Raw genomic sequence first — 26063 nt, 5'->3', positions numbered from 1 at the left:
ATGCATTAAATCTGCAAAGACTGCATACTTAAAATTCACATTTTTGCATAAGGTTCTCTGTACTTAGTATATAGACAAATATCCAAAAGTTATGACTTTAAACACTTTGATGTATCTTGACCAAGTCTATATGGAGAAGTATTTTTAAATATCTATAGGAAATGAAAAAAAGAAACTCTACAGGTATACATAGATTTTGGAAAACTTCAGCTTAATATAATTAATCTTTAATTGCATACATATCTGTGTACACATATGTAACTGAAGACTAATTCTATATATTCCCAACCTAGACTCCTTGTACCAGGAATGTTTTTAAAGTCCCAAACTCTCTGCCATAAATTAGTTGTATACCTTTTTTAATTTTAACAAATTAATTTATCTACATATAATGAAAACCAATCAATTTCTCCTGACTTATAAACTAAGTTCTGACCTATTGTGCTAGATATTAACTCTAGCAGAAAGGGAATAATTTTCAAGGGGAGAAATTGTTCTCTAAGAGCCTATCAAAGTTATACAAAAATTTGTATAACTATTGTGTAATAGTTGTACAAATTTTTTTCAATGACTCCAAGAATATACTGTAGATAATTATTTTTGTATACTTTTAAAAGGGTTGAGGACTCCTCACCTGTCTAGAATTTATTCATGCCACTATTCCCAATCCATTAGCAACAGTAATTAAAATATGGACATAATCTGGAAATATTCTAATCTGGCTCCATATTTTAAAATATCTTAAAAAGCATCACATAAAGTTATAAATACTATGTAAAGGCTGTTTATCACTAAAAATCTTCAGTGAGATCAATACAATTTTATTAATAAGAAAGTCTTCATATGTCCCTGAAAACAATAATGCACATCTTTCTTTAATCAATTTGTATATTTTCTTCCTATCTCACCAGTACTGCTACTAATAATAGCTACCAAAAAATCTGTACTATCTGCTGGGTACTCTGCTAAATGCTTTAAATTCAGTATTGTATTCAATTCTTGTTATAACGTTATGAAATGCATTGTATTATCATTGTTTGGTAGATGAAGAAACTGAGACTTTTAGAAGTGAAAACACAAACAACTTTACTCAAAGTCATGACATTTCTCCACAGCTGTGGAGCCAGGGTTCATCCCTGCGTTGGCCTGACTCCAAAGCCAACGGCATTAACCATACACTGCATCAACTTCCTTTAATGAGTCGGCAACAGAATCTTCCTTTGATGAATCAGATTGCTGATCTTCTAACAATCAATAGAATGTGTATATCGTAGTGTTTTTGAGATTTTCTCTTATAAATTAATTTCATTGGAAAGTATAAAAGGTTTGAAGGTAAAATAACCTGATTTATAATCCCTATCGTACCACCAATTAGTCTCATAATCATGGATGAGTCACAGTTTTGCGAGACTTTATCTGAAAACTTGGGATCATAATTCCTCACAGGGTGCATGTAAGGATTACACGAGCATGGCCTGTGTGATGGCTCCCGGCACACATGGCGAATAATCACACGCTTATTGAATTTTAAGCCTATATTGAGATCAATTAAATTCACATCACAGAAACAGAAACCAATGAGCCTCTGAAAAGACTAGGTGCATGAACACTAGGTATAAAAACACCTTGAGATTACATCTCAGTTTGACTTGGTTTTCCCATTAAATGTACTGTACTTGGTAAACTCTTCATTCCTATTCCAAGGATAAATTCAAAAGCTTTTGGAATACACCTGATGCAAGAACAGAAAAAAAAATGTTATGATGATTTGTTTCAGCTCCATGTCTGAATCGAAACCAGTGCCATGTACTATTAATATCTCAAAGACAGCATAAAGCTTTCCTATAGAAGACTGTTGTCAAAAACTATCATTTATACAACGTACCACTAGAACAGAACCTCACTGAGTTACCACTGTAGTATATATTAACTTTCCTTATCTCTTTTTCCCCCTAAGAGAAAATTTGACACCAATTGTTTATCTGCCTGCATTTCAAAAGCTGCTGTGACCCGTTTCTCAAAATGGGCTCCTCATCCCATGGGATTTCTATGTGCAAAGTCAGAAAAGAAAAAGAAAACAATGTGGTCAAAGTGCCCTGTATGGAGCTCTAAGAGTGGTTTCTCCAAGAATCTGTGAAATGAGGAACAGCCATGTTGTTCATGGATTCCAGTGGTTGGTCACCTCTGGAAATGATTTACCACTTTAAAGCCAAATAAGACTTCATGTGTGTGTTTGTGTCTGTGTGTGTGTAGAACAACAATGAGATTAAATTCACAGGTCATACATAAAATCAACTTTGTAACTCAGATTTACGACATACAGATATTTGAAAGCATCAAAATGCTACTAGCCTCTAATTTTACAGTATTAAGCCACTAGCCAGCTAAGGGACCATGAGAATGAAAGCATTTACTCTTTCCAGACTCAGTATGCTCATGAGCTGACAGCACAAGAAGGTCACTTTTAAAATTCAGCTACAAAGATGTGCACAGATAGGATTAATTCTTCACCTTCACAGGCTCCTTCATTTTGTTTTGTAGTCTTTCATCACTTTAATTAGGGTTAGACAGCCTGACATCCGAGGTAGAAAGATTAAAACAGGCCTAAATTCCATGTTGATTAGGATTTCAAACTCCATACTGAAACCCTAATTAAAAAAAAAGATAAACTGAAAACAAACCAAAGATTTTTGTTTGAATTTTATTTTTTCCTGAATATTCATAATTGCATTGGTCACACAGCTCACATACAGTGTGAAGGGAAATAAATGAGATTTGGTAATAGTAATCCTTTGTTTTGACCCAGAGAAGCTGGAATTAGGCACGAAATATCCAAAAAATAACATGACTTCTCCTTGACTCTATGCTTATCGAAGATTCTTGGATTAGCACTTTGTTATCAATTGGCATCAGGGCTGAGTAATTAGTGCCACTTATTGAGTGTCCGCTACACTATGTGTGATAAGATGCTAAAGGACTAGCAGGAAAATGTACATGAGTCTATCATGCTTATAATCTAATAGATAAGATGGAAGCTTAACGTCTTCCCTTCTTACACACTCACAAATGTTTATAAATATGAGAACAATAAGAAAAGCAATTAAATGTTGTGCATAACTCCATGAAAGGATGCTCAACATCACTAATCATTAGAGAAATGCAAATCAAAACTACAATGAGGTATCATCTCACACTGGTCAGAATGGCCATCATCAAAAAGTCTATAAACAATAAACACTGGAGTGGGTGTGGAGAAAAGGGAACCCTCTTGCACTGTCAGTAGGAATGTAAATTGATACAGCCACTATGGAGAACAGTATGGAGGTTCCTTAAAAAACTAAAAATAGAGCTACCATATGATCTAGCAATCCCACTCCTGGGCATATATCTGGAAGATGAAAACTCTTAATTCGAAAAGATATATGAACCCCAATGTATACAGTGGCACTGTTCACAATAGCCAAGACATGGAAAAACCTAAGTGTCTATCAAAAGATGAACAGATAAAGCAGATGTGTTATTATATACAATGGAATATTACTCAGTCCTAAGAAAGAAGTAATGCCATTTGCAGCAACATGGATAGACCCAGAAATGATCCTAAGTGAAGTCAGAGAAAAACAAGTATCATATGATATCAATTATATATGGAATCTAAAAAAATGATACAAATGAACTTATTTACAAAACAGAAACAGAGTCATGGACATTGAGAACAAAACTATGGTTCCCAAAGGGGAAGGGTCAGGCAGGGATAAATTAGGAGTTTGGGCTTAACAGATACACACTACCATATATAAAACAGATAACAAGGACCTACTGGACAGCACGGGGAACGATATTCAGTATCTTGAAATAAAGTATAATGGAAAAGAATCTGAAAAGATTCAGTTAAAGTGATATAACTGAATCACTTTGCTGTACATCTGAAACACAACACTGTAAATCAAATATACTTCAATTTAAAAAAAATTTTGTAACTAACAGTTTGTTTCAATTTTATGTCCTAATCAAGGGCATGGGAAGCCATGAATAAAGAAAAATATGCTTGAATTTCCCCAGGTATGTGTAGATTTCATAACCTACGTTTTTGTTGCTAAGAACTACCCTTAGCAAATGTTTTTATTTACTGATTCTTTAATCACATGATCTTAAGTTACTCATAAGGCACATTAAAAATCTTTTTGAGGGACTTCCCTGGTGGCGCAGTGGTTGGGAATCTGCCTGCCAATGCAGGGGACATGGGTTCGAGCCCTGGTCTGGGAAGATCCCATATGCCGCGGAGCAACTGGGCCTGTGAGCCACAACTACTGAGCCTGCGCTCTCTAGAGCCCGTGTCCTGCAGCAAGGGAGGCCACCGCAGTGAGGGGCCCGCGCACAGCAACGAGGAGTGGCCCCGGCTCTCCGCAACTAGAGAGGGCTCGCGCGCAGCAATGGGGACTGAACGCAGCCAAAAATAAATTTAAAAAAAAAATTTTTTTTGAAAATCTCACTCTTTTTTCCCAGACAGGTCTGATGAGGATTTTGGGCTTTCACTGCCTCTTTTAAAAAGCATACAAGTTCAAGTCCCACTTACAGGGCCATCCTGTGGGGTCTTATACAAAATCTCTATAGTCTGACAGTGTGATCTGGGTCCCTGGCCCCAGCTGACTGACCCAGGGCCTGGTGCCTGACCCACAGGGAGACAACTGAGGGCTGGCCAGGAGCCTTCGAGGTGAGGCACCCGCAGTGTGACGCTCTCGCCGACGGATGGACCAACCCAATCATCTACTCTACCTAGGGGAGTATAACTCGGAGACAGTCACAGAGAATCCGGAGGCCAGAGAGTGATGCAGAAGCGGAGAAGTACAAATACATAAAGAAAAAAAGCCACAAGAAAGAGTCAGGAAGCAGTTGAAACCATGAGGGAAGATGGAAGGCAAGGACTGGGAAGCGGGCATGGGGTGCTCAGTTAGTTACATGGTGCCCCAGGGGAATTACGTTAGGTTTGTAGAGCCTCTGTACAACAGCAAACTATGCTGCCGAATGCTGAATGTTGATGAATTATCTTCCTCTCCTCCATGAGGCATGGCTCTTTGCCTGCTGAGACTGTTTACTTACTTCCCTGTGTGTCCTTATAGAAAATCCTCTTGTTTACTGAGGAGGAATGTATAAGAGCAGGCATCTAACAAACTGGGTTCATATCTGAGCTCTGCCATCATCGGTGTGACTCTAAGTGAGACAATTAATCTCTCTGAGCCCACTTCCCACACCCATTAAAGGTAAATAAACAAAACTACCAGGCCAGTGGCACTCACATTCCCGCTGTTCTAGAGGACATGAAGGAGCCGTATCTGGTTCAGCCGAGGACTAGGGTAGGGGTCAATCTACCTCCCTGATTGTTGAAGTGGAGATTGGTGGCCTTCGCTCTTAAAATTATACTTACAATGGATGCTTGGAACAACACTGATTTTAAATGCCTCTCAGTAGTTTCCACCAAACTTTGTCTGACATGACTTCATTGTCCCATGAAAGTAACGTCTGAAACTCCCAGATAAAAATCTCAACACAAAACATTTTTAGGATCACTGTATCAATCTTCTTTCCTTTAATCTTTGGTGGAACAGGGAAATGGAAGAAAGGAAACAAGATTAAAAAGTATTTTCAGGGAATCAAGTCACAGCTTCACCAAACCCTCGCTTATCCACTGGAAAAAAAATTTCTAGATATGTGAACACGCGACAACAATCTTGCCGCCCCTTCCTCTTATCTGGTGTGGGCCTGCTCTCTATATTTCCCTGTGGGAATGAAGACTGAGAGGACCAGAAGGAGCACGGAGCCAGCAGGAGACCCTGTGCTGAGGATGCCATCTCAGGGAGCAAGGCAGGTGGGCTTCAGCTGGGGGAGCCGGAGCCCTGCTGCCTGAGGGTCTGATCTCTCAGACTCTCAGTTTCTCATCTTTAAAAACAATAACTGAAGGAAACCAACGTCCCACTGAGGTGCAGGATGTTAACAGTGGGGGAGGATAGGGTGCGTTGGGGCAGGGATATATGGGAACGCTCCATACTTTCCACTCAATTTTGCTGTGAACCTAAAACTGCTCTAAAAATAAGTCTGTATCCAAAAAACAAAAAAAACAAAAGAGAGAGAGAGAGAGAGAGAGAGAATAGCACTGTCTTCCTCACATCATGGTCTGGAGATTAAATCTGATAAATGTCTGGCTGGAGGGAGACATCCAAAGAGTGTTCCTGGCCTTCATGCACATCTCCGCCTCACTGCCCCACCAGGTGCAGGAGTTAAACAGAGATAAGGGAGAGCAGTGCAAAGGAAAGCAGACACTGTGCTACACTCACAGCGGACAGGGCAATTCAGGGAGAGAGAAATTAACAGGGTAGAAAGAGGTCAATGTCACTGAGAGGTGACAGAATGTAGAGCATGGTATAACCCTGCATTCCCAGACACTGCAAGCCTGGAGTCTACCACAATTACAGCGTTTAGCATCCTCTTACCCTAAACGGTATTAGGATGCCACCTAAGACAGTACTGGGAAGATCGTCCCCTTAACACAGTGTCCTGGGCAAGCCCAGAGTCCAGCCACTTTCTATCTGTCCTCACCCAGAATGGAGAAAACCCCTCCCAGCCGTGATAGTTTCCAATCTTACCCCGTATCAAATTAAAACACTCATTCAGCACCTTGCTCAATTTATCTCTTTCGAAAGCTGAAACATATTAGTTCTCTCTCCCCTTCCCCAAGGCTGTTAAGGTACTCTATTTCCAAGGTTCTTTTTCCCAAAGTCACAAGGACAATTACTACTTATTGAGTACTTATTGGTGGCAGGGCGTGAATTATAAAGACGATAGAGTAAGGGTGCCAGATTTAGGAAATAAAAACCTTGCGTGGGACACACTTATACTAAAAAAGCATTTATGTTTATCTGACATGCAAATTTAACAGAGTCCTGTATTTCATCCAGCAGCCCTAGTATAGAGGGATAGGACACACTGAATCCTTGGTTCTGTGTCCAGGGCCAGCTCCCTGGATTGTGCCCTGCTCTGCCTTGGGCTCAAAAGAGGGACTGAAAATTCAGGGGCCAGACAGAAATAGAATGGCCAGGTTTAGGGCAACTGGAAATGACGGGGAATGAGGCCAAACAAGACTGAAGGCCCTGGCTAAAGCCATTTAAAAAAATATATTCTTAAAAAAAAAAGACTAAGCTTGCTTTCAAGGTTTGAGCCAGGTTTTCCAGGGGTCTAGAAAAAAAAACAGTATGCCAGCTAAGGGGAAAAAACATCCGTGAGCCACAGATGGCCCACAGACCAGCCGTCTGCACTGCAAGCCCTGGTTTATGGGCACATGTCTAGACCTGACTGCTCTGTGCTTAGTAGGCCTGTGGGCATGTCGCTTCCCTCTGGCCCTCTCCCCTAGCTCAGGGAGCAGCGCCCAGCCCACTTCTGACCCAGGCTGCCTTCTGTGCCCGCTCTTGACCGTCCAGGGCCTGCCCGGACATCAATGCTGACTCTACCAAGAATTAGGGAGGTCCTTGAGACCTGAGATGTACAAAGCATTATGCACACACCTCTCAGCAATTCTCTTCCTGCTGAATGAGTGGTAGGTTCACACTTCAGAAAGCATGTATAATTCTAAATCCTACACTGTTCTACAAGTGAAACTGCAGAAGCTGTAAAGGAGAAAGTGCCTTAACTTTGTCCAGCACCTGCAGGGTGCTGGGAGGGGAACCTGATAACAATTTACCACACACTTAATCCTCCTTAATACCTCTGGGGTATTACTACCCCATTTTACAGATGAGGGAGCAGAGGCCCAGCGTAGCGCAAAGGAAGAGCGAGGCATCAAACTCTCTCGTTCTGATTCTTTTCCCTGCATCACTTAGGATGCCTTGACTTTTTTGCTGCTTGCAAACCTTAAGACAGTCCCCCACAGCCTCCGAACTCTTCTGCTGCTCTGTGCACAGGGCCAGCCCTACCTGGGGTACGAAGAGACGCGGCTGGGCCTGGCAGCAAAACGGCACACACCAAGTTGGGCTTGTAAACTGGCTCCAGGACAGGACCTGGCAGCACCAGCTTTTCTTGCCTGCATTGTCTCCTTTAACCCTCAGGACCCTCCTTCCCTCCAATTCAGCTCTCTCTCCAGCTCTGTCTCCCAACTCTTCTCCTCTGGCTGTGCAGACTACTTGGGCAGACACGATGGCCCTGCCCTGCTCCGACCCTGCCTGTCCCTGGATTTACGGAGAACCGTGAATCCCTCTCCTTCACACCAAGCCGCTGACTGTGCTGACACCTGCTCTCTTCAGCTGCAGTATTTCCTGAGCTTTATCACCACCACCAGAGCTAAGGGTGGCCAGTTTTTCTTTCCTCTTCTCCACTACTCTACTGCTTCTTTCTTGTCTCTGTGTGTGCAATGTTACCACACACCCCAGGCTGCCTCATAACCAAGGAGGGGATAGATACGCGTTCATATTTTCTTCAGATTGAGATGTCCTGAATTCTCGCACAGCCAATTTAGTATACTTTCTTTTTAAAGATAGCAGGAGATATATAAAGGAGTAATTATTTAATGCTAGTATTGTATGAACCCTAATGGGCTAATAAACATTAATTCCCAATGAATTGAAAGAGCAGTTAGAGCAGTAATCTCTTTTGAAAAAGACTCAGAATGCCTGATAAAGCCAGTTTTAAAAAATGAGAATTCCAGTTAACTGCCACTTGTAGAGGACAGATTGTCCTGTTTCTAAGAATCATCTCACACTCCTAAGAAAAAGCCAGTTTTTCTAGGTCTAGCTCAGAGAATTGGGTTATATGCTATTTAATGGTTCTTTGTGACCAAATTCTGACATTATTTTATAAAACTCTGTGCTATTACCAAATGGAAGAGGGTAGAGGACACCCCTCAAAACCCCAAAACTTGACTAAAATGTAAGTATATAACTCTAAAATACTCGAAGAGACAGTAATTTCACATCTCAAAACTTAGCCATTAGAAAAACACTTGTTCATATGTTGACTATCTAGTATATTTCTTTTTTGGAAAGAAGTACTGTTGGTGAGAATGTTTTCTTTACATAGAGAAGCTCTCGATCAGCCAAGGGTCTATGACTTGCTGTTATTTACATCTCAAAAATATCTGTCTTGTAGTTAATGATCGTGGTCTCTTTCCACAGAAGTTGTCACTCGAGTTTAAACACTCAACGTCAGGGTTTTTGTTGTTTGTTTGGTTGATTTTTAATTGATCTAAAACTGCGTTTGTTAGATTACCCCTGCTAAGTAAGAACTAGCAGGCCAGCAAGTGGGCCTTCGCAGGCCAGATGCCAGCTGATCTTCCCTGCCCAGTCCCCAGGCAAAGACTTAGCAGAGCCTTCCCAAACCTGGGAAACATCATCAACTACAGATCTTTCCCGGCAGTTAAGAGAAAATGATATCCCCTGCTGCGATATCATGAAACTTCCTTTACTCTAAGAAGAAAGTCTAAAAAAAGTATCCACATAGGAAACAAATACCATCCTCATCAGTGAGTATCTTATCTCAAAAGATAGTTTTTTTAGTTTTAATATTTGTAATAATAAAGCAAGTCCAAACATTCTTTTAACTCATGCATGTCATTTCTACAGCTTCAAATTTTCACTACATTTATCTTTTTTGCAGTAGTGACACAATAATGTTTTAGAACACATATGCTCTCCTTTAAGGGATTTGTTCATAAGATTTGTCAAGTTCACGAAGACTAATAAACTTAAAATTTTTCTTTTAATATTCCTTTTTTAAACATTACAAATACTATGAAGTTAGAACATAATTAATGAGAAATGAAAAAAGAATTAGCAAAAATTCTCTAAAAAAATTGCTAATGAGCAAAAGTTAGAGATATTTGCCTTTTAAAATTATGTTCTTTTCTTCTTATTTTTTTAAGCAAGCAAAGTAGCCCTAGAAAGTCAAGACGTGTTCTGCTTCAGTTATCAAGAGGAGAGCTGCAGGATACAGCATTTCTTTTCTTTTTTTCTTTTGTGTGTATGTTCTTTTAATAGACTTTATTTTTTTTTTTATAGTAGTTTTAGGTTCATGGCAAAATTAAGCAGAAAGTACAGAGATTTTCATATACCCCCTACCCACACACCGTACCACCTCCCCTACTACTAATATCATGTTCCAGAATGATACACTTGTTACACTGGTGAGCCTACACTGACACATCACCATCACCAGAAGTCCACAGTTTACATTAAGATTGTTATTGTACATTCTATGGGTTTTGGCGAATGTATAATGACTTGTATCCATCATTATATTAACATACAGAATAGTTTCACTGCCCTAAAAATCCTCTGTGCTCCCTCTTTTCTTCCCTCTCCCCTACCCCACCCTACAACCACTGATATTTTTACTGCCTCCATAGATTTGCCTTGTCCAGAATGTCATATAGTTGAAATCATATAGTACGTAGCCTTTTCAGACTGGCTTCTTTCACTTAGTAAATATGTACTTAAGGTTCCTCTATGTCTGAATTTTCATGGCTTAGTAGCTCATTTCTTTTTAGCACTGAATAATATTCCATTGTCTGCATGTCTCACAGTTTATTTATCCATTTACCTTCTGAAGGACATCTTAGTTGCTTCCAAGTTTTGGCAATTATGAATAAAGCTGTTATCAATAGGAGAGTTGCAGGGACGCGTGTTTCCTTTTCAAATTAAAACCAGAAATCACTATTTTCTTAACTAAAGGATTACAAATTATAATTTTGTAAGTTATTACTTCTTGAAGGTAAAATTCATACAAAATATATTGGTTATAAAATGTCACATATTACAGGGAAATTTTTTTTAAACTTCTGAAATGATTACCCGTAAAATTGTCCACTATTAGTAAATAGTTGGGGCACTCCTTGTCATTCGAGATTCCATAATTTTATATTATGAAAGTAATCCTTTTGTATACTGCAGATCACAGTTTTAAACATTATTATCAGAGAATACCAATAATGAAAATGTTTTATAAAAGGTACTATTTTGAAAATCACCTATAAAATATAATATTTATGTATACTAAATATCAAAAATGCTAGTTCCTAAGTATAAACTTGGAGTAGCAACTAGTGTTTCTATAAGATTTAAATCCATAATTGGTGTGTCACAAAAAGGTACTTTCTTATCCTTAACAGAAAGGGCCAGGGGCTTCCCTGGTGGCGCAGTGGTTGAGAATCTGCCTGCCAATGCAAGGGACATGGGTTCAAGCCCTGGTCTGGGAAGATCCCACATGGCGCGGAGCAACTAGGCCCGTGAGCCACAACTACTGAGCCTGTGCGTCTGGAGCCTGTGCTCCGCAACAAGAGAGGCCGCGACAGTGAGAGGCCCGCACACTGCGATGAAGAGTGGCCCGCGCACTGCGATGAAGAGTGGCCCCCGCTCGCCGCAACTAGAGGAAGCCCTCGCACAGAAACGAAGACCCAACACAGCCAAAAATAAATAAATAAATAAATAAATAAATAAATTTAAAATAAAAAAAAAAGGGCCAGCATTTATTGAACACTTACATGTCAGGAAATATGTAAAGCATTTACATATTCTCTCAGTCCCTCACAACAATCTTACAAGGAAAGTAGTCTCCCCACTGAGAGTCCCATTGCACAGATGAAGAAATCAAGAGGTTAAATAATTTTCCCAAGGTCAGCCCTTTAGCAGGGGTGGAGGTTGTCTCTGAATTTAGGCTGACTCTGAAGCCTGTACACTGTACTGAGCTAAAGATGTGACCCATGCAATCTGGGGAACCTGCCTTCCAAATAAGCCTCCAAACAAACTGTTAACTCATGTTATTGATATACATATTTGCATGCTTTCTATTACCTATTTAATTATTTTGGATAAACTCAACTTTCAGTAGTGAGACTTCAGAAATGTGCCATGCAAAACCACCTTCCAATCTTTCCCTTTTTGAAAACTTTGCTGATACAGGAGAGAAACATTAAATATACTGGTAGATTAAGGAACTAAAATGAAAATGAGAATATCTCTTGCTTCTGGTACCCTGTGGAAAAACATATCTTACATACATTGAAAAGAATTTGCTTTACATACATTTTAGCATCTAAAATTTCCTTCCAGTGAAGTTCATCTCCATTTGAGCATCCTACAGTGTTAGATCATAATCTTTATTCTTGGTTTCATAGTATATGACACTTCTTCACCAAGAAAACACACCGATAATTTTGTTTTTTGGCAACTGCAAAAAGACATTTTAGCCAATATGAGTTTAAATGTCAACAGCATTCTATAAATTGCCCTAACATTGGCAATAATATCAGATTTCTTTCTAAATACCTACCAAAAAAGTATAGCAATACTGATTATTTTTCAATGCTCATTCTACTATAGTTTTATCTAGACTTCTACTATGTTACTAATGTTATTACTGAAGATGGCAAACAATTATTTTGGACTATATGTGGTACCACTGTTCAGGCAAGCAATCATACCTAGTATGGTTGTATCACTGCCGCCCTATAAGCCATATTTTCTATGGGTTGAAGATAATCTGAGATGTTTTGTAAGTGGTGGCAAGTATTTCCCAGGCTTGAAAATGTATTACTCTAACCATTCTGTTAGAACTTTAAATTCTGATAAGGCTAGATTTTTTTTGGTAGAAAGAGATAATCATCATTCATTCTACAGTTGCTGGATGGCAAGTGCACAGAATTAAATATATGCCAGATTCAGTGACCTGTTAAAAGAAGACGGTATTACTTAGTATTAGCTTTGGAATGACTTCCAATTTTGTTCAGCTATTTCATGGCTTAAAAATTGGGCAAAGACCTTCATAGATTTAAGAAGGAAAAAAAAAGTGCCAAGTTTATCAGCAGAGGTCAAATTATTTCACTATTCAGAAAGACTACATAAAGCTACAAAACAATAATAAAAATGGGAAAATTATGAATATACATTCTACCTGTCGCAGACTGATTCACTCCGCACCCAAATCTCCTTCTGCCTTGCCTGTCCTTGGAAGAGAAGCTGTAAAAGCCAAATGTGTGCTTCCCTAATCTCTCTACAGCTAGAGGTAGCTATGTGGCAAAGCTCACGCCAATGAGATGTTTGTCAAGGTCTGTCAACAGCCCTGTTCTCCCTCTTCTTTCTTCCTTGAATGGAGGTGTGACACAGGTAGATGTGCTGTCACAGTGGCTGTTCTGCTACCATAAATGAGTGAAAACCCAGAACTACAGACGCATCATCCTGATGCAGGAGACTGTGACAGCCTGCCCAGTTATAAGTTCAAACTACAGTTATTTTATTACTTAACTCATTGATTACCAGTCACTAATGAATTTAACATTTGAGTAGCTATCCTTTGGTTGTCTTTTAAAAACCTGAGTGACCAGATCAAAATTGGACTTATACCATACCCCAATCTGGGGAAAGAGGAAGTTTTTCTCTGGATTATTTCTTTTCATAATACTGTTTGGCAGCTGAAACTACTCTAAAGGTTTGATCAGAACAGTTGTATAATAATAAATAGTATGATTTATCAAAGAAATTATGGTAGCTGAGTCCTTTGTTCAAGCTTTAAAAGACCGGTGTGGGTTAGGGGGATGGGCATAAATGATTAAAAAAAGAAAAAGTATGTAGTCAGGATTCCTGGATTCACCCAGAAAACAGTAACTTCATGGGACAATTTGAGTTGTTTTCCTCCACCTTGCTTGAAAAAAGTAAAATATTTGTTCAAAATGGGATAAAATATTCAAGTAAATATTGTAATCAAACAAGAAGACTATGCTATATTTTTGAATGAAAATCTCAAATATTAGTTCAGGCATCTTCTATAATAGAACTTATCCACAGTGCTGGTAAAAACTGAATTACCCTAAGAGTTGTATCCCATTCTTGTTAAGCTATCTGAAAAGGGCTCTGGTTAAACAATATATAAAATAGTACTTACTAAATATTGTGCTTCTGGGGAGTAAAACTAACAATATGAGTTGAAATGTTTAATTTTTATGTACTTTTTTAAAATATTTATTTATTTATTTATGGCTGTGTTGGGTCTTCATTTCTGTGCGAGGGCTTTCTCTAGTTGTGGCAAGCGGGGGCCGCTCTTCATCGCGGCACGTGGGCCTCTCACTATCGCGGCCTCTCTTGTTGCGGAGCACAGGCTCCAGACGCACAGGCTCAGTAGTTGTGGCTCACGGGCCCAGCTGCTCCGCGGCATGTGGGATCTTCCCAGACCAGGGCTCAAACCCGTGTCCCCTGCATTGGCAGGCAGATTCTCAACCACTGCGCCACCAGGGAAGCCCCTTTATGTACTTTTATGGAGCATCATAGCTGAGTTATAATTTCTTTCTCTCAAATGTAAAATTTATCTCCCTCAAATATGTGTGTGTCCCATTTACCATTGCAACAAAAAGAATAAAATACCTAGGAATAAACCTACCTTAGGAGACAAAAGACCTGTATGCTGAAAACTCTAAGACACTGATGAAAGAAATTAAACATGATACAAACAGATGGAGAGATATACCATGTTCTTGGATTGGAAGAATCAACATTGTGAAAATGACTATACTACTCAAAGCAATCTACAGATTCAATGCAATCCCTATCAAACTACCAATGGCATTTTTCACAGAACTAGAACAAAAAATTTCACAATGTGTATGGAAACACAAAAGACCCTGAATAGCCAAAGCAATCTTGAGAAAGAAAAACAGAGCCGGAGGAATCAGGCTCCTGCACTTCAGACTATACTACAAAGCTACAGTAATCAAGACAGTGTGGTACTGGCACAAAAACAGAAATACAGATCAATGGAACAGGACAGAAAGCCCAGAGATAAACCCACGCACATATGGTCACCTTATCTTTGATAAGGGAGGCAAGAATATATAATGGAGAAAAGACAGCCTCTTCAATAAGTGGTACTGGGAAAACTGAACAGCTACGTGTAAAAGAATGAAATTAGAACACTTCCCTAACACCATACACAAAAATAAACTCAAAATGGATTAAGGACCTAAATGTAAGGCCAGACACTATAAAACTTTTAGAGGAAAACATAGGCAGAACACTCTATGACATAAGTCACAGCAAGATCATTTTTGACCCACCTCCTAGAGAAATGGAAATAAAAACAAAAATAAACAAATGGGACCTAACGAAACTTAAAAGCTTTTGCACAGCAAAGGAAACCATAAACAAGACGAAAAGACAACCCTCCGAATGGGAGAAAATATTTGCAAGTGAAGCAACTGACAACGGATTAATCTCCAAAATATACAAGCAACTCATGCAGCTCAATATCAAAAAACAAGAAACCCAATTAAAAAATGGGCAAGAGACCTAAATAGACATTTCTCCAAAGAAGATATACAGATTGCCAACAAACACATGAAAGGATGCTCAACATCACTAATCATTAGAGAAATGCAAATCAAAACTACAATGAGGTATCACCTCACACCGGTCAGAATGGCCATCATCAAAAAATCTACAAACAATAAATGCTGGAGAGGGTGTGGAGAAAAGGGAACCCTCTTGCACTGTCGGTGGGAATGTAAACTGATACAGCCACTATGGAGAACAGTATGGAGGTTCCTTAAAAAACTAAACATAGAACTACCATATGACTCAGCAATCCCACTACTGGGCATATACCCTGAGAAAAGCATAATTCAAAAAGAGTCATGTACCACAATGTTCATTGCAGCACTATTTACAATAGCCAGGACATGGAAGCAACCTAAGTGTCCATCGACAGATGAATGGATAAAGAAGATGTGGCACATATATACAATGGAATATTACTCAGCCATAAAAAGAAATGAAATTGAGTTATTTGTAGTGAGGTGGATGGACCTAGAGTCTGTCACACAGAGTGAAGTAAGTCAGGAAGAGAAAAACAAATACCGTATGCTAACACATATATATGGAATCTAAAAAAAAAAAAAAAAAAACGGTTCTGAAGAACCTAGGGGCAGGACAGCAGGACAGGAATAAAGACGCAGACATAAAGAATGGACTTGAGGACACGAGGAGGGGGAAGGGTAAGCTGGGATGAAGTGAGAGAGTGGCATGGACACACAGACACTACCCCAAATGTAAAATAGACAGCTAGTGGGAAGCAGCCGCATAGCCCAGGGAGATCAGCTCGGTGCTTTGTGACCCCCTAGAGGGGTGGGACAGGGAGGGTGGGAGGGAGACGCAAGAGGGAGGGGATATGGGGATATATGTATACACATAGTTGATTCACTTTGTTATACAGCAGATACTAACACAACATTGTAAAGCAATTATGCTCCAATAAAGATGTTAAAAAAAATGTGTGTCTGTGTGTGTATGAAACAACACAACTTTTTGCTGTTTTATTATAACTACATCAAATCTTGTTTAAAATAGGTCAGTATATTTGTGATCTTCAACTACTGATTTCCATATAAACTGACTGTTTTGTACTACATATTTTCTTCTCATTGTTTGAACAATATTAGAATTCCACATCCTTCATTTCTGAACACAAGACTGTTGTTCCAAATAGTATGACCTTCTACTGTCAACAGAAAATACCTTCCTAGCCCTGAATATAAAATAACTGTCCTTGGCTTAAGACTCTCTAACTTGATTTAGAATATCCTTGTTTAAAATGCTTCTCAGAAGGAGGAGAATATTCTGCCTTCTCCCAGGACGCTCTATCAGGATTTATGAGGGATCTGTCCCTCCTGCCTGCTTCCTTAGTCCTGTCTCAGAAGGATATCCTCCCAGGAACTAACTACTCATTTTAAAATTTTACTGGCAAAGATCTGAGGTCCTGAAATGTAATAATAGATCAAATACATAACCTGCAAATGTGTACCCTGGGCAATAATGAGGGTGATGCAGTAGGCTCAGCCTCCAACACACTGGCCGGCTCCTGGAGGATATGCTCTCACAGAAGGAAGCAGATGAAACCTGTCAGCCAGGCAGAGAGCAAATTCCAGAACAGATTCAGTGGGGCAGTGGGGTGCAACTGCTCTGCTGTCCTCATACTGGACTCTCTGGACTCCAACTCCCAACTTCACTCCCACCTGTTCCTTTGTGCCAGGCTAAACTGTTCATTCCTTTCACGAACATGTGCGTGCCTATAGCTACAAGGCCTGTGCTACATTCACTTTCTGTCCACAAGGGGCTAACCTGTGCACGGCTGTATGTCTGTGTGATTAAGTCTTACCAGTGTTACTAAGTGCTGTAATTCTGGTTCCAGTGTTTTCTCCTCTCTCTGACTTGGACCTCTGGGTCCTGGGCTCTACTCAGCTTAGACCCAGGACTACTGTGATATGCCTTGCTGGTGATATTCTTTGGAACCCAGACTCACACCTCAGCTCCATTCTCAGGACTACTGGCAACCAGCTCTTGTACAGGAACTGTCTTCCTAGCATGACTTCTACCTTCAACCCAGTCCCCTCAAGTCACTGCCCCAGTCCATCACAATAAAATGCCATTCTATGGGGCTTCCCTGGTGGCGCAGTGGTTGAGAATCTGCCTGCCAATGCAGGGGACACGGGTTTGAGCCCTGGTCTGGGAAGATCCCACATGCCGCAGAGCAACTGGGTCCATGAGCCACAATTACTGAGCCTGTGCGTCTGGAGTCTGTGCTCCGCAACAAGAGAGGCCGCGATAGTGAGAGGCCCGCGCACCGCGATGAAGAGTGGCCCCCGCTCGCCGCAACTAGAGAGAGCCCTCACACAGAAACGAAGACCCAACACAGCCATTAAAAAAAAAAAAAAAAAAAAAAAATGCCATTCTACACGTTTACACAGGCAAGAGGCATGGTCCTGTGATTGCTGCTGAGCTAAGCCTGTTTACCAAAGTTCTTTCCATAGCAGAACATGTGTAACTGCCAATTCATTGCAATCCAAGGTCCCTCTCTCCCAGATCAACTTATTCTCGATGGAGAAACTTAAGCATTTCCCTATGTTTCACTGGTAAAGCTGTTAAAGAGTTTTTCTGAGTCTTCATCACAAGGCTCTAAATTATGAAGTGGCAAAATAAAATTTGGGTAACAGTCATTTCAAAATCGAAGGAAGGCCTTAACTTGTTTTCAACTGCTATGTAGCTTGATCTTTTAATGCTCAGAGATGCCACCAAGCCATATCGAGGTGGTCGCTGATGGACAAGACTCTCCATTGTAACAGCCTGAGATCACAGGACGTGAACTGGACTTTGTCCAAACCCTTGAAAGATGCCAATTACTCTTAAAACTAATCCCTCTTAATCAGGAAGTCTGTGAAGAAGTAGTTATCACTGTTCTACCACTTTTCTAGAGTGTCACAAAAACAAAGTTTTGAAGCTTAACAAAAGACCACACTAAAAAATGTAATTATACTGTAAACTGCTTTTCCCAGTTTCTGGCCCTGAAGACAAAGTAAGGCAGATATGGTGCATTACCAAAAACATTTTGTTTGTTCCTTTTAAATGAAGTGCCTGGGGGTTTCTCTTTGAACCTCTATAGGTACATAACGACCTGAAAAGGACAGAGTGGATGTCATCCTCACTGCAATGAACACTCTCCTTTTGCTGATATTTGTATAAGCCAAGAATCTGTTAAATACAACAAGAAAAATCTATTTCTATTATATACAATCACATATTTTACCAATACTTAGCAACGGTATCATGTAATCATGTAATCAATTACCAAGTATTTCTCAGCACCTACTTGGTGCCCAGCATATCCGGGTTCTGCTTAATCCATAATAATTTACAGCTACAGGTTGTTGTGTTTGTGTCTTGTGGTTCTCAGTTCCTTCAGGGAGATGACAGAGAGGAAGGTAAGGGAATGCACCCAGATTCTTTGCTTTCCCTCCCGGATGACAGTCTAACCAGTTCTCTGCACCCTAGTGGTAGTGCAGGTATTGATGACTAACTGACCCAGTCATCAAAAGGACAAATTCTGTGAAAAGGGAGAATGGATAAATATAGTCCTGGATAGTGAGAAAGACAACTCAAATAGCTAAACTTGCGGTGGAGGTAACAGGGGTGAGGGGTAATGGAGAGGAAGGACTGGGTGAAGAATATTCTAAATCATTTGATACACGTAAGAGGGAGGGGAGGGAGTGAAGACAGTAAACACACAAGCCTTATATGATATTCAGAAATAAAAATGGCACTGGCACAAATGTTTCAGGCCTTTCTAGACTATATAGTACAATGTAGGTAAATTCTAAATTGGTAACTAGAGTGGGTAGTTACCTTGACTGTTACTCTGTTTCAACATACATAGTAACAGCAAATTCCCAAATTCAAGTAATTTCTTGCCTATGATCTCCCGAAGAAAGCTCACTGGAAAATTAGAAATTCTGCTCATTTCTTCACAAGAACACAGTATTTCTAACATCTAATTGTGTATTCTAGAGGTTAAGCACATTCTTGTGAAATCTGTGTTACCTATAAAAATAGATAAGTAGATAGACAAGGATTTTTTTTAAACACTGGAAAACAATTATTATTACTACTACTATTATTATTATTTTACAGTAGAACTCAGAGCCCCATGGCTGTCAAGCATGAACAGCCTCAGTGTTTAAAAGTCATTAATGAGGGCTTCCCTGGTGGCGCAGTGGTTGAGAATCTGCCTGCCGATGCAGGGCACACGGGTTCGAGCTCTGGTCCGGGAAGATCCCACATGCCGCGGAGCACCTGGGCCCGTGAGCCACGATTGCTGAGCCTGCGCGTCTGGAGCCTGTGCTCTGCAACAAGAGAGGCCGCGATAGTGAGAGGCCCGCGCACCGCGATGAAGAGTGGCCCCCGCTTGCCGCAACTAGAGAAAGCCCTCGCACAGAAACGAAGACCCAACACAGCCAAAAATAAATAAAAAAAAAAAAAAAAAAAAAAAGTCATTAATGAAACAGGAATATCTTATTTGCAAATGAAGTTGTTACTAAAACCATAAACCACTGGTTTAAAACAGGGTTTCTCAACCTCTGTACTACTGACATTTTGGGTGGATAATTCTTTGCTGTAGGGGGATTTTCTGTGCATTGCAGGATGTTTAATAGGATCCCTGGCTTCTATCCACTAGATGCTTAGAGCATATAACCCCAGATGTGACAGCCAATGTCTCCAGACATTTCCAAATGTCCTCGGCGGGGGGGGGGAGGCGCGGGGGGGCAAAATAGCCCTGGTTGAGAAGCCATGGTTAAAACAAACTGTTTGATTAGAATAATAATCCTAATACTTATACAGCACATGTACTAGGCACGATTCAATTTGATGCTCAATGACAACTTTATGAAGTAGGGCTTATTTTAACCTCCATTTTACAGATGAGGAAACTGAGGTACAGAGAGGTTAAGTTAGTTGCCCAAGGTCACTGGACATATAAGTGGCAAACAGGGAAGTCAAACCCAAGGAGTCTGGTTCCAGAGTTTGTGTTCCTAACTTCTATACTACACTTGCTATGATATATGGAGAATAGACACAAAGTAGAATTATTTTTCATTCAAGATTTTTAATAGTCCATAACATCGGGTGCCTTACATACCCCTGAGTTCAGAATACTCATTTGTAAAATAAAAATGATAATGAAGTGAAAATAAGATACTTTATCAAAGGCCTCAAGAAAATCTCTGAGAATAAAGAGTAGAATATTTTTCTTATTTAGCAATACTCTTTACATCTGGATATATCTCTGGTTTCTTTCTCCTCTTTACCTGCATACAGCAATTAGAGTCGGTTATACACAAAGGAACTACTATAAAACCTGGCTTCTTTTGGTGTGGTTTCCCCTACTCGTAATCTGAAGCACAAAATACCTCCTGCATAACAGGTTGGTTGATCACAAACCACAGCAGCAGGCCACACAATTCACCAATAGCTGCTGAGTAACTCTTGTATGTAAGGGACTGTACTGCACTTAGTGCCACATTCTGGATCACACATAGTACCCACAAGTGGTAAGTAGAAATCGCCCCAAAGAGGCCCACTCCCTGGACTTGTGAATATGTTATTTTACATGGCAAAAAGAAAGTTTGCAGATGTAATGAAAGTTACTTGAGTATAATTAAGACAACCTTAAAATACAGAGATAAGCCCGTATTATTCAGGCACACCTAATCTAGTCACCTGAGCCCTTAGAAGCAGAGAACACTCTTTAGCTGGAGGCAGAAGAGATACAGCAGAGGGGAAAGTCAGAGATTCATCACACTCAATGTTATGTTGCCAATTTGAAGATGGAGGGGCTATGTGAACGTGAATGCACGCAGCCTCCAGGAGCTGAGAGCCTCCTGGCTGACAGCCAGCAAGGAAGTGGGGATGCCAGCCCTACAGTTACAAGGAACTGAATTTTGCAACAATTTGAAAGAAACTCTAAGAGGATCCTCCTCCAGGGCCTGCAGGTAAGAGCCTGGCACCTTGATTTTGGCCTTATGAGACCCAGTGCAGAGAAACCAAAAAACAAGCCCACTCAGACTCTGACCTACAGAACTGTGAGACATTAATTTGTATTGTTTTAAGCTACTATGTTTGTGATAATTTGTTGCAGCAGCTATAAAAACTAACAGCACACAATATGCCTGAGACAAGAAAGAACAGTAATTCACCCACTGCCATGGCACAAATTACCAAGTGGTAGATGGGTTTAGAAACCTGGTCTTTCAACCTCCAAACTATTTTCTTAAATAATCGATATCTACATCATAGTGGAAGCAAATAGTTTTGCGTCCACTCATTCACTGGCTCCTAACAACAGCCATGAAAGGTAAGCATTATCGTCCTTTTTACAGATGAGAAAGGCTCAAAGAATTGTGTACTTTCACAGGGTAAGGCTGTTCATAAGTGACAAAGCCATGAGTTCTTTCATCTCACTGCCTTTGCATGTGCTGCCTTTAACAGTAAAACTGTAATAAATATATTATAGAGGATTAAACAAAGCAAGCCATAAGAGCACAGAAAGACAAATGATTTTCTGCTGAAGGGGGACAGGAACAGGTAAGAATTTGTGGAACTGGTAACATTTAAGTTGTATTTTGATGGACAGGTAGGATTTCAAAAGATGATGATTGCTAGGACTTGCTGTTGTTATCGTAAACTTGGAATCAAAGCAGCAATATGATAGGTATTAAAGAGTGAACATCTCAGGGCAGGTTTGGTTCATGAACTGGTATTTTTCAGGCAAACCTGTATCATAGTTACTGGAACAATATGAAAATGCTGATGCTGGTAAACTGCAATTTCATGACAGGAGAACTTTCTGTACTGAACATATAGCAGAACCACAGAAAATCTGCCTCTAACAAGTAGTCCTACAACAGAGAAACTTCCAATAAGAAAAATGCAGCTGGGTGCAGCAGAGATGGTGGGAGACCTCTGTGTAGCCAGGAAACCGTCTCCTCCCCAACAGTCAGGAGGCTCTGTGCCATGGCTGCACCAGTGCTAAAAACCAATTCTCTACCCCTTGGCCATAGCTGATTAGACGCCTAACTACTGCTGGGTCAGATTCCCTGTTCTGGGAATTTGGAGTTGAGTCTTTGCCTTCTCCAAATATGGCAGAGTTGCTGAATGCTGCTAAAGAGAAAAATCAAACAAGTGAGCAGATGGGGCCATCACAAATCCACGGCCGCCAGCCCCAAATGTGTGCTCAGCAGGGCCCAGCAGGCTACTTATTTCTCTGTTCAATCTCCCCATTGTCCCTTGTCATCTTGCAGCTACTACCCCATCTCTCTAGTCCCATTCACGGCAGCCTTCTTGAAAGAGTTCTCTCGGTCCTTCCTTACCTCCACTACAACATGGCGCTCACCGCAAATATGCCACTGAAGATGCTCCAGTCGGGGTCGCCTTCTACCTGCTTATTACCAAACCCAAAGGCCAGTTCTTAGTCCTTCTCTTGCCTCTCAGCCACATTTGACACTGCTGAGACTCACCAGAAAAAATGCAAAAATGCTCCAGGGTGCCACACTCTAGTTTTCTTTGTACACCTTTTTTTTGGAATTTTATTTATTTTTTATACAGCAGGTTCTTATTAGTTATCTATTTTATACATATTAGTGTATATATGTCAATCCCAATCTCCCAGTTCATCCCACCCACCCCCCCCCCCCCACTCTACTTTCTCTCCTTGGTGTCCATACATTTGTTCTCTACATCTGTGTCTCTATTTCTGCCTTGCAAACCACTTGATCTGTACCATTTTTCTAGATTCCACATAGATGCCTTAATATACGATATTTTTCTCTTTCTGATTTACTTCACCATGTGTGACAGTCTCTAGGTCCATCCATGTCTCTACAAATGACCCAATTTTGTTCCTTTTTATGGCTGAGTAATATTCCATTGCATATATGTACCACATCTTCTTTATCCATTCATCTGTTGATGGGCATTTAAGTTGCTTCCATGACCTGCCTATTGTAAATAGTTCTGCAAAGAACACTGGGGTACATGTGCCTTTTTTAATTATGGTTTTCTCCGGGTATATATCCAGAAGTGGGATTGCTGGGTCATATGGTAATTCTATTTTTAGTTTTTTAAGGAACCTCCATACTGTTCTCCATAGTGGCTGTATCAATTTACATTCCCACCAACAATGCAAGAGGGGTCCCTTTTCTCCACACCCTCTCCAGCATTTGTTGTTTGTAGATTTTCTGATGACATTCATTCTAACTGGTATGAGGTGATAACTCATTGTAGTTTTGATTTGCATTTCCCTAATAATTAGTGATCTTGAGCAGCTTTTCATGTGCCTCTTGGTCATCTGTATGTCTTCTTTGGAGAAATGTCTATTTAGGTCTTCTGCCCATTTTTGGATTGGGTTGTTTGTTTTTTTAATATTGAGGTGCATGAGCTGTTTATATATTTTGAGATTAATCCTTTGTCCGTTGATTCGTTTGCAAATATTTTCCCCCATTCTGAGGGCTGTCTTTTCGTCTTGTTTACGGTTTTCTTTGCTGTGCAAAAGGTTTGAAGTTTCATTAGGTCCCATTTGTTTATTTTTGTTTTTATTTCCATTACTCTAGGAGGTGGATCAAAAAAGATCTTGCTGTGATTTATGTCAAAGAGTGTTCTTCCTATGTTTTCCTCTAACAGTTTTATAGTGTCCGGTCTTACATCTAGGTCTCTAATCCATTTTGAGTTTATTTTTGAGTATGGTGTTAGGGAGTGTTCTAATTTCATTCTTTCACATGTAGCTGTTCAGTTTTCCCAGTACCACTTATTGAAGAGACTGTCTTTTCTCCATTGTATATCCTTGCCTCCTTTGTCATAGATTAGTTGACCATAGGTGAGTGGGTTTATCTCTGGGCTTTCTATCTTGTTCCATTGATCTGTTTCTGTTTTTGTGCCAGTACCATATTGTCTTGATGACTGTAGCTTTGTAGTATAGTCTGAAGTCAGGGAGTCTGATTCCTCCAGCTCCGTTTTTTTTTCCCTCAAGACTGCTTTGGGTATTTGGGGTCTTTCGTGTCTCCATACAAATTGTGAAATTTTTTGTTCTAGTTCTGTGAAAAATGTCAGTGGTAGTTTGATAGGGATTGCATTGAATCTGTAGATTGCTTTGGGTAGTAGAGTCATTTTCACAATATTGATCTTCCAATCCAAGAACATGGTATATCTCTCCATCTGTTGGTATCACCTTTAATTTTTTTCATCAGTGTCTTATAGCTTTCTGCATACAGGTCTTTTGTCTCCCTAGGTAGGTTTATTCCTAGGTATTTTATTCTTTTTGTTGCAATGGTAAATGGGAGTGTTTCCTTAATTTCTCTTTCAGATTTTTCATCATTAGTGTATAGGAATGCCAGAGATTTCTGTGCATTAATTTTGTATCCTGCAACTTTACCAAATTCATTGATTAGCTCTAGTAGTTTTCTGGTAGCATCTTTAGGATTCTCTATGTATAGTATCATGTCATCTGCAAACAGTGACAGTTTTACTTCTTTTCCAACTTGTATTCCTTTTATTTCTTTTTCTTCTCTGATTGCTGTGGCTAGGACTTCCAAAACTATGTTGAATAATAGTGGTTAGAGTGGACATCCTTGTCTTGTTCCTGATCTTTAAGGAAATGCTTTCAGGCTTTCACCATTGAGAATGATGTTTGCTGTGGGTTTGTCGTATATGGCCTTTATTATGTTGAGGTAGGTTCCCTCTATGCCCACCTTCTGGAGAGTTTTTATCATAAATGGGTGTTGAATTTTGTCAAAAGCTTTTTCTGCATCGATTGAGATGATCATATGGTTTTTATTCTTCAATTTGTTAATATGGTGTATCACATTGATTGATTTGCATATATTGAAGAATCCTTGCATCCCTGGGATAAATCTCACTTGATCGTGGTGTATGATCCTTTTAATGTGTTGTTGGATTGTTTGCTAGTATTTTGTTGAGGATTTTTGCATCTTTGTTCATCAGTGATATTGGTCTGCAATTTTCCTTTTTTGTAGTATCTTTGTCTGGTTTTGGTATCAGGGTGATGGTGGCCTCATAGAATGAGTTTGGGAGTGTTCCTTCCTCTGCAATTTTTGGAAGAGTTTGAGAAGGATGGGTGTTAGTTCTTCTCTAAATATTTGATAGACTTCACCTGTGAAGCCATCTGCTCCTGGACTTTTCTTTGTTGGAAGATTTTTAATCACAGTTTCAATTTCATTACTTGTGATTGGTCTGTTCATATTTTCTATTTCTTCCTGGTTCAGTCTTGGAAGGTTATACCTTTCTAAGAATTTGTCCATTTCTTCCAGCTTGTCCATTTTATCGGCATAGAGTTGCTTGTAGTAGTCTCTTAGGATGCTTTGTATTTCTGCGGTGTCTGTTGTAACTTCTCCTTTTTCACTTCTAATTTTATTGATTTGAGTCCTCTCTCTCTTTTTCTTGATGAGTCTGGCTAATGGTTTAGCAATTCTGTTTATCTTCTCAAAGAACAAGCTTTTAGTTTAATTGATCTTTGCTATTGTTTTCTTTGTTTCTATTTCATTTATTTCTGCTCTGATCTTTATGATTTCTTTCCTTCTGCTAACTTTGGGTTTTGTTTGTTCTTCTTTCTCTAGCTCCTTTAGGTGTAAGTTTAGATTGTTTATTTGAGATTTTTCTTGTTTCTTGAGGTAGGCTTGTATAGCTATAAACTTCCCTCAT

General features: G+C 39.8%; 1 protein-coding gene across 2 annotated transcripts in view; it reads right to left on the bottom strand.

The window, feature by feature from the left end:
- MAN1A1 (mannosidase alpha class 1A member 1) overlaps window positions 1-26063 on the bottom strand; it is a 168307-nt gene that overhangs the window by 122672 nt on the left and 19572 nt on the right. The window lies entirely within an intron of this gene.

Source organism: Balaenoptera musculus, chromosome 12 (assembly GCF_009873245.2).
Source record: "Balaenoptera musculus isolate JJ_BM4_2016_0621 chromosome 12, mBalMus1.pri.v3, whole genome shotgun sequence".
Taxonomy (NCBI): domain Eukaryota; kingdom Metazoa; phylum Chordata; class Mammalia; order Artiodactyla; family Balaenopteridae; genus Balaenoptera; species Balaenoptera musculus.
This window is presented reverse-complemented; position numbering and strand designations above follow the sequence as displayed.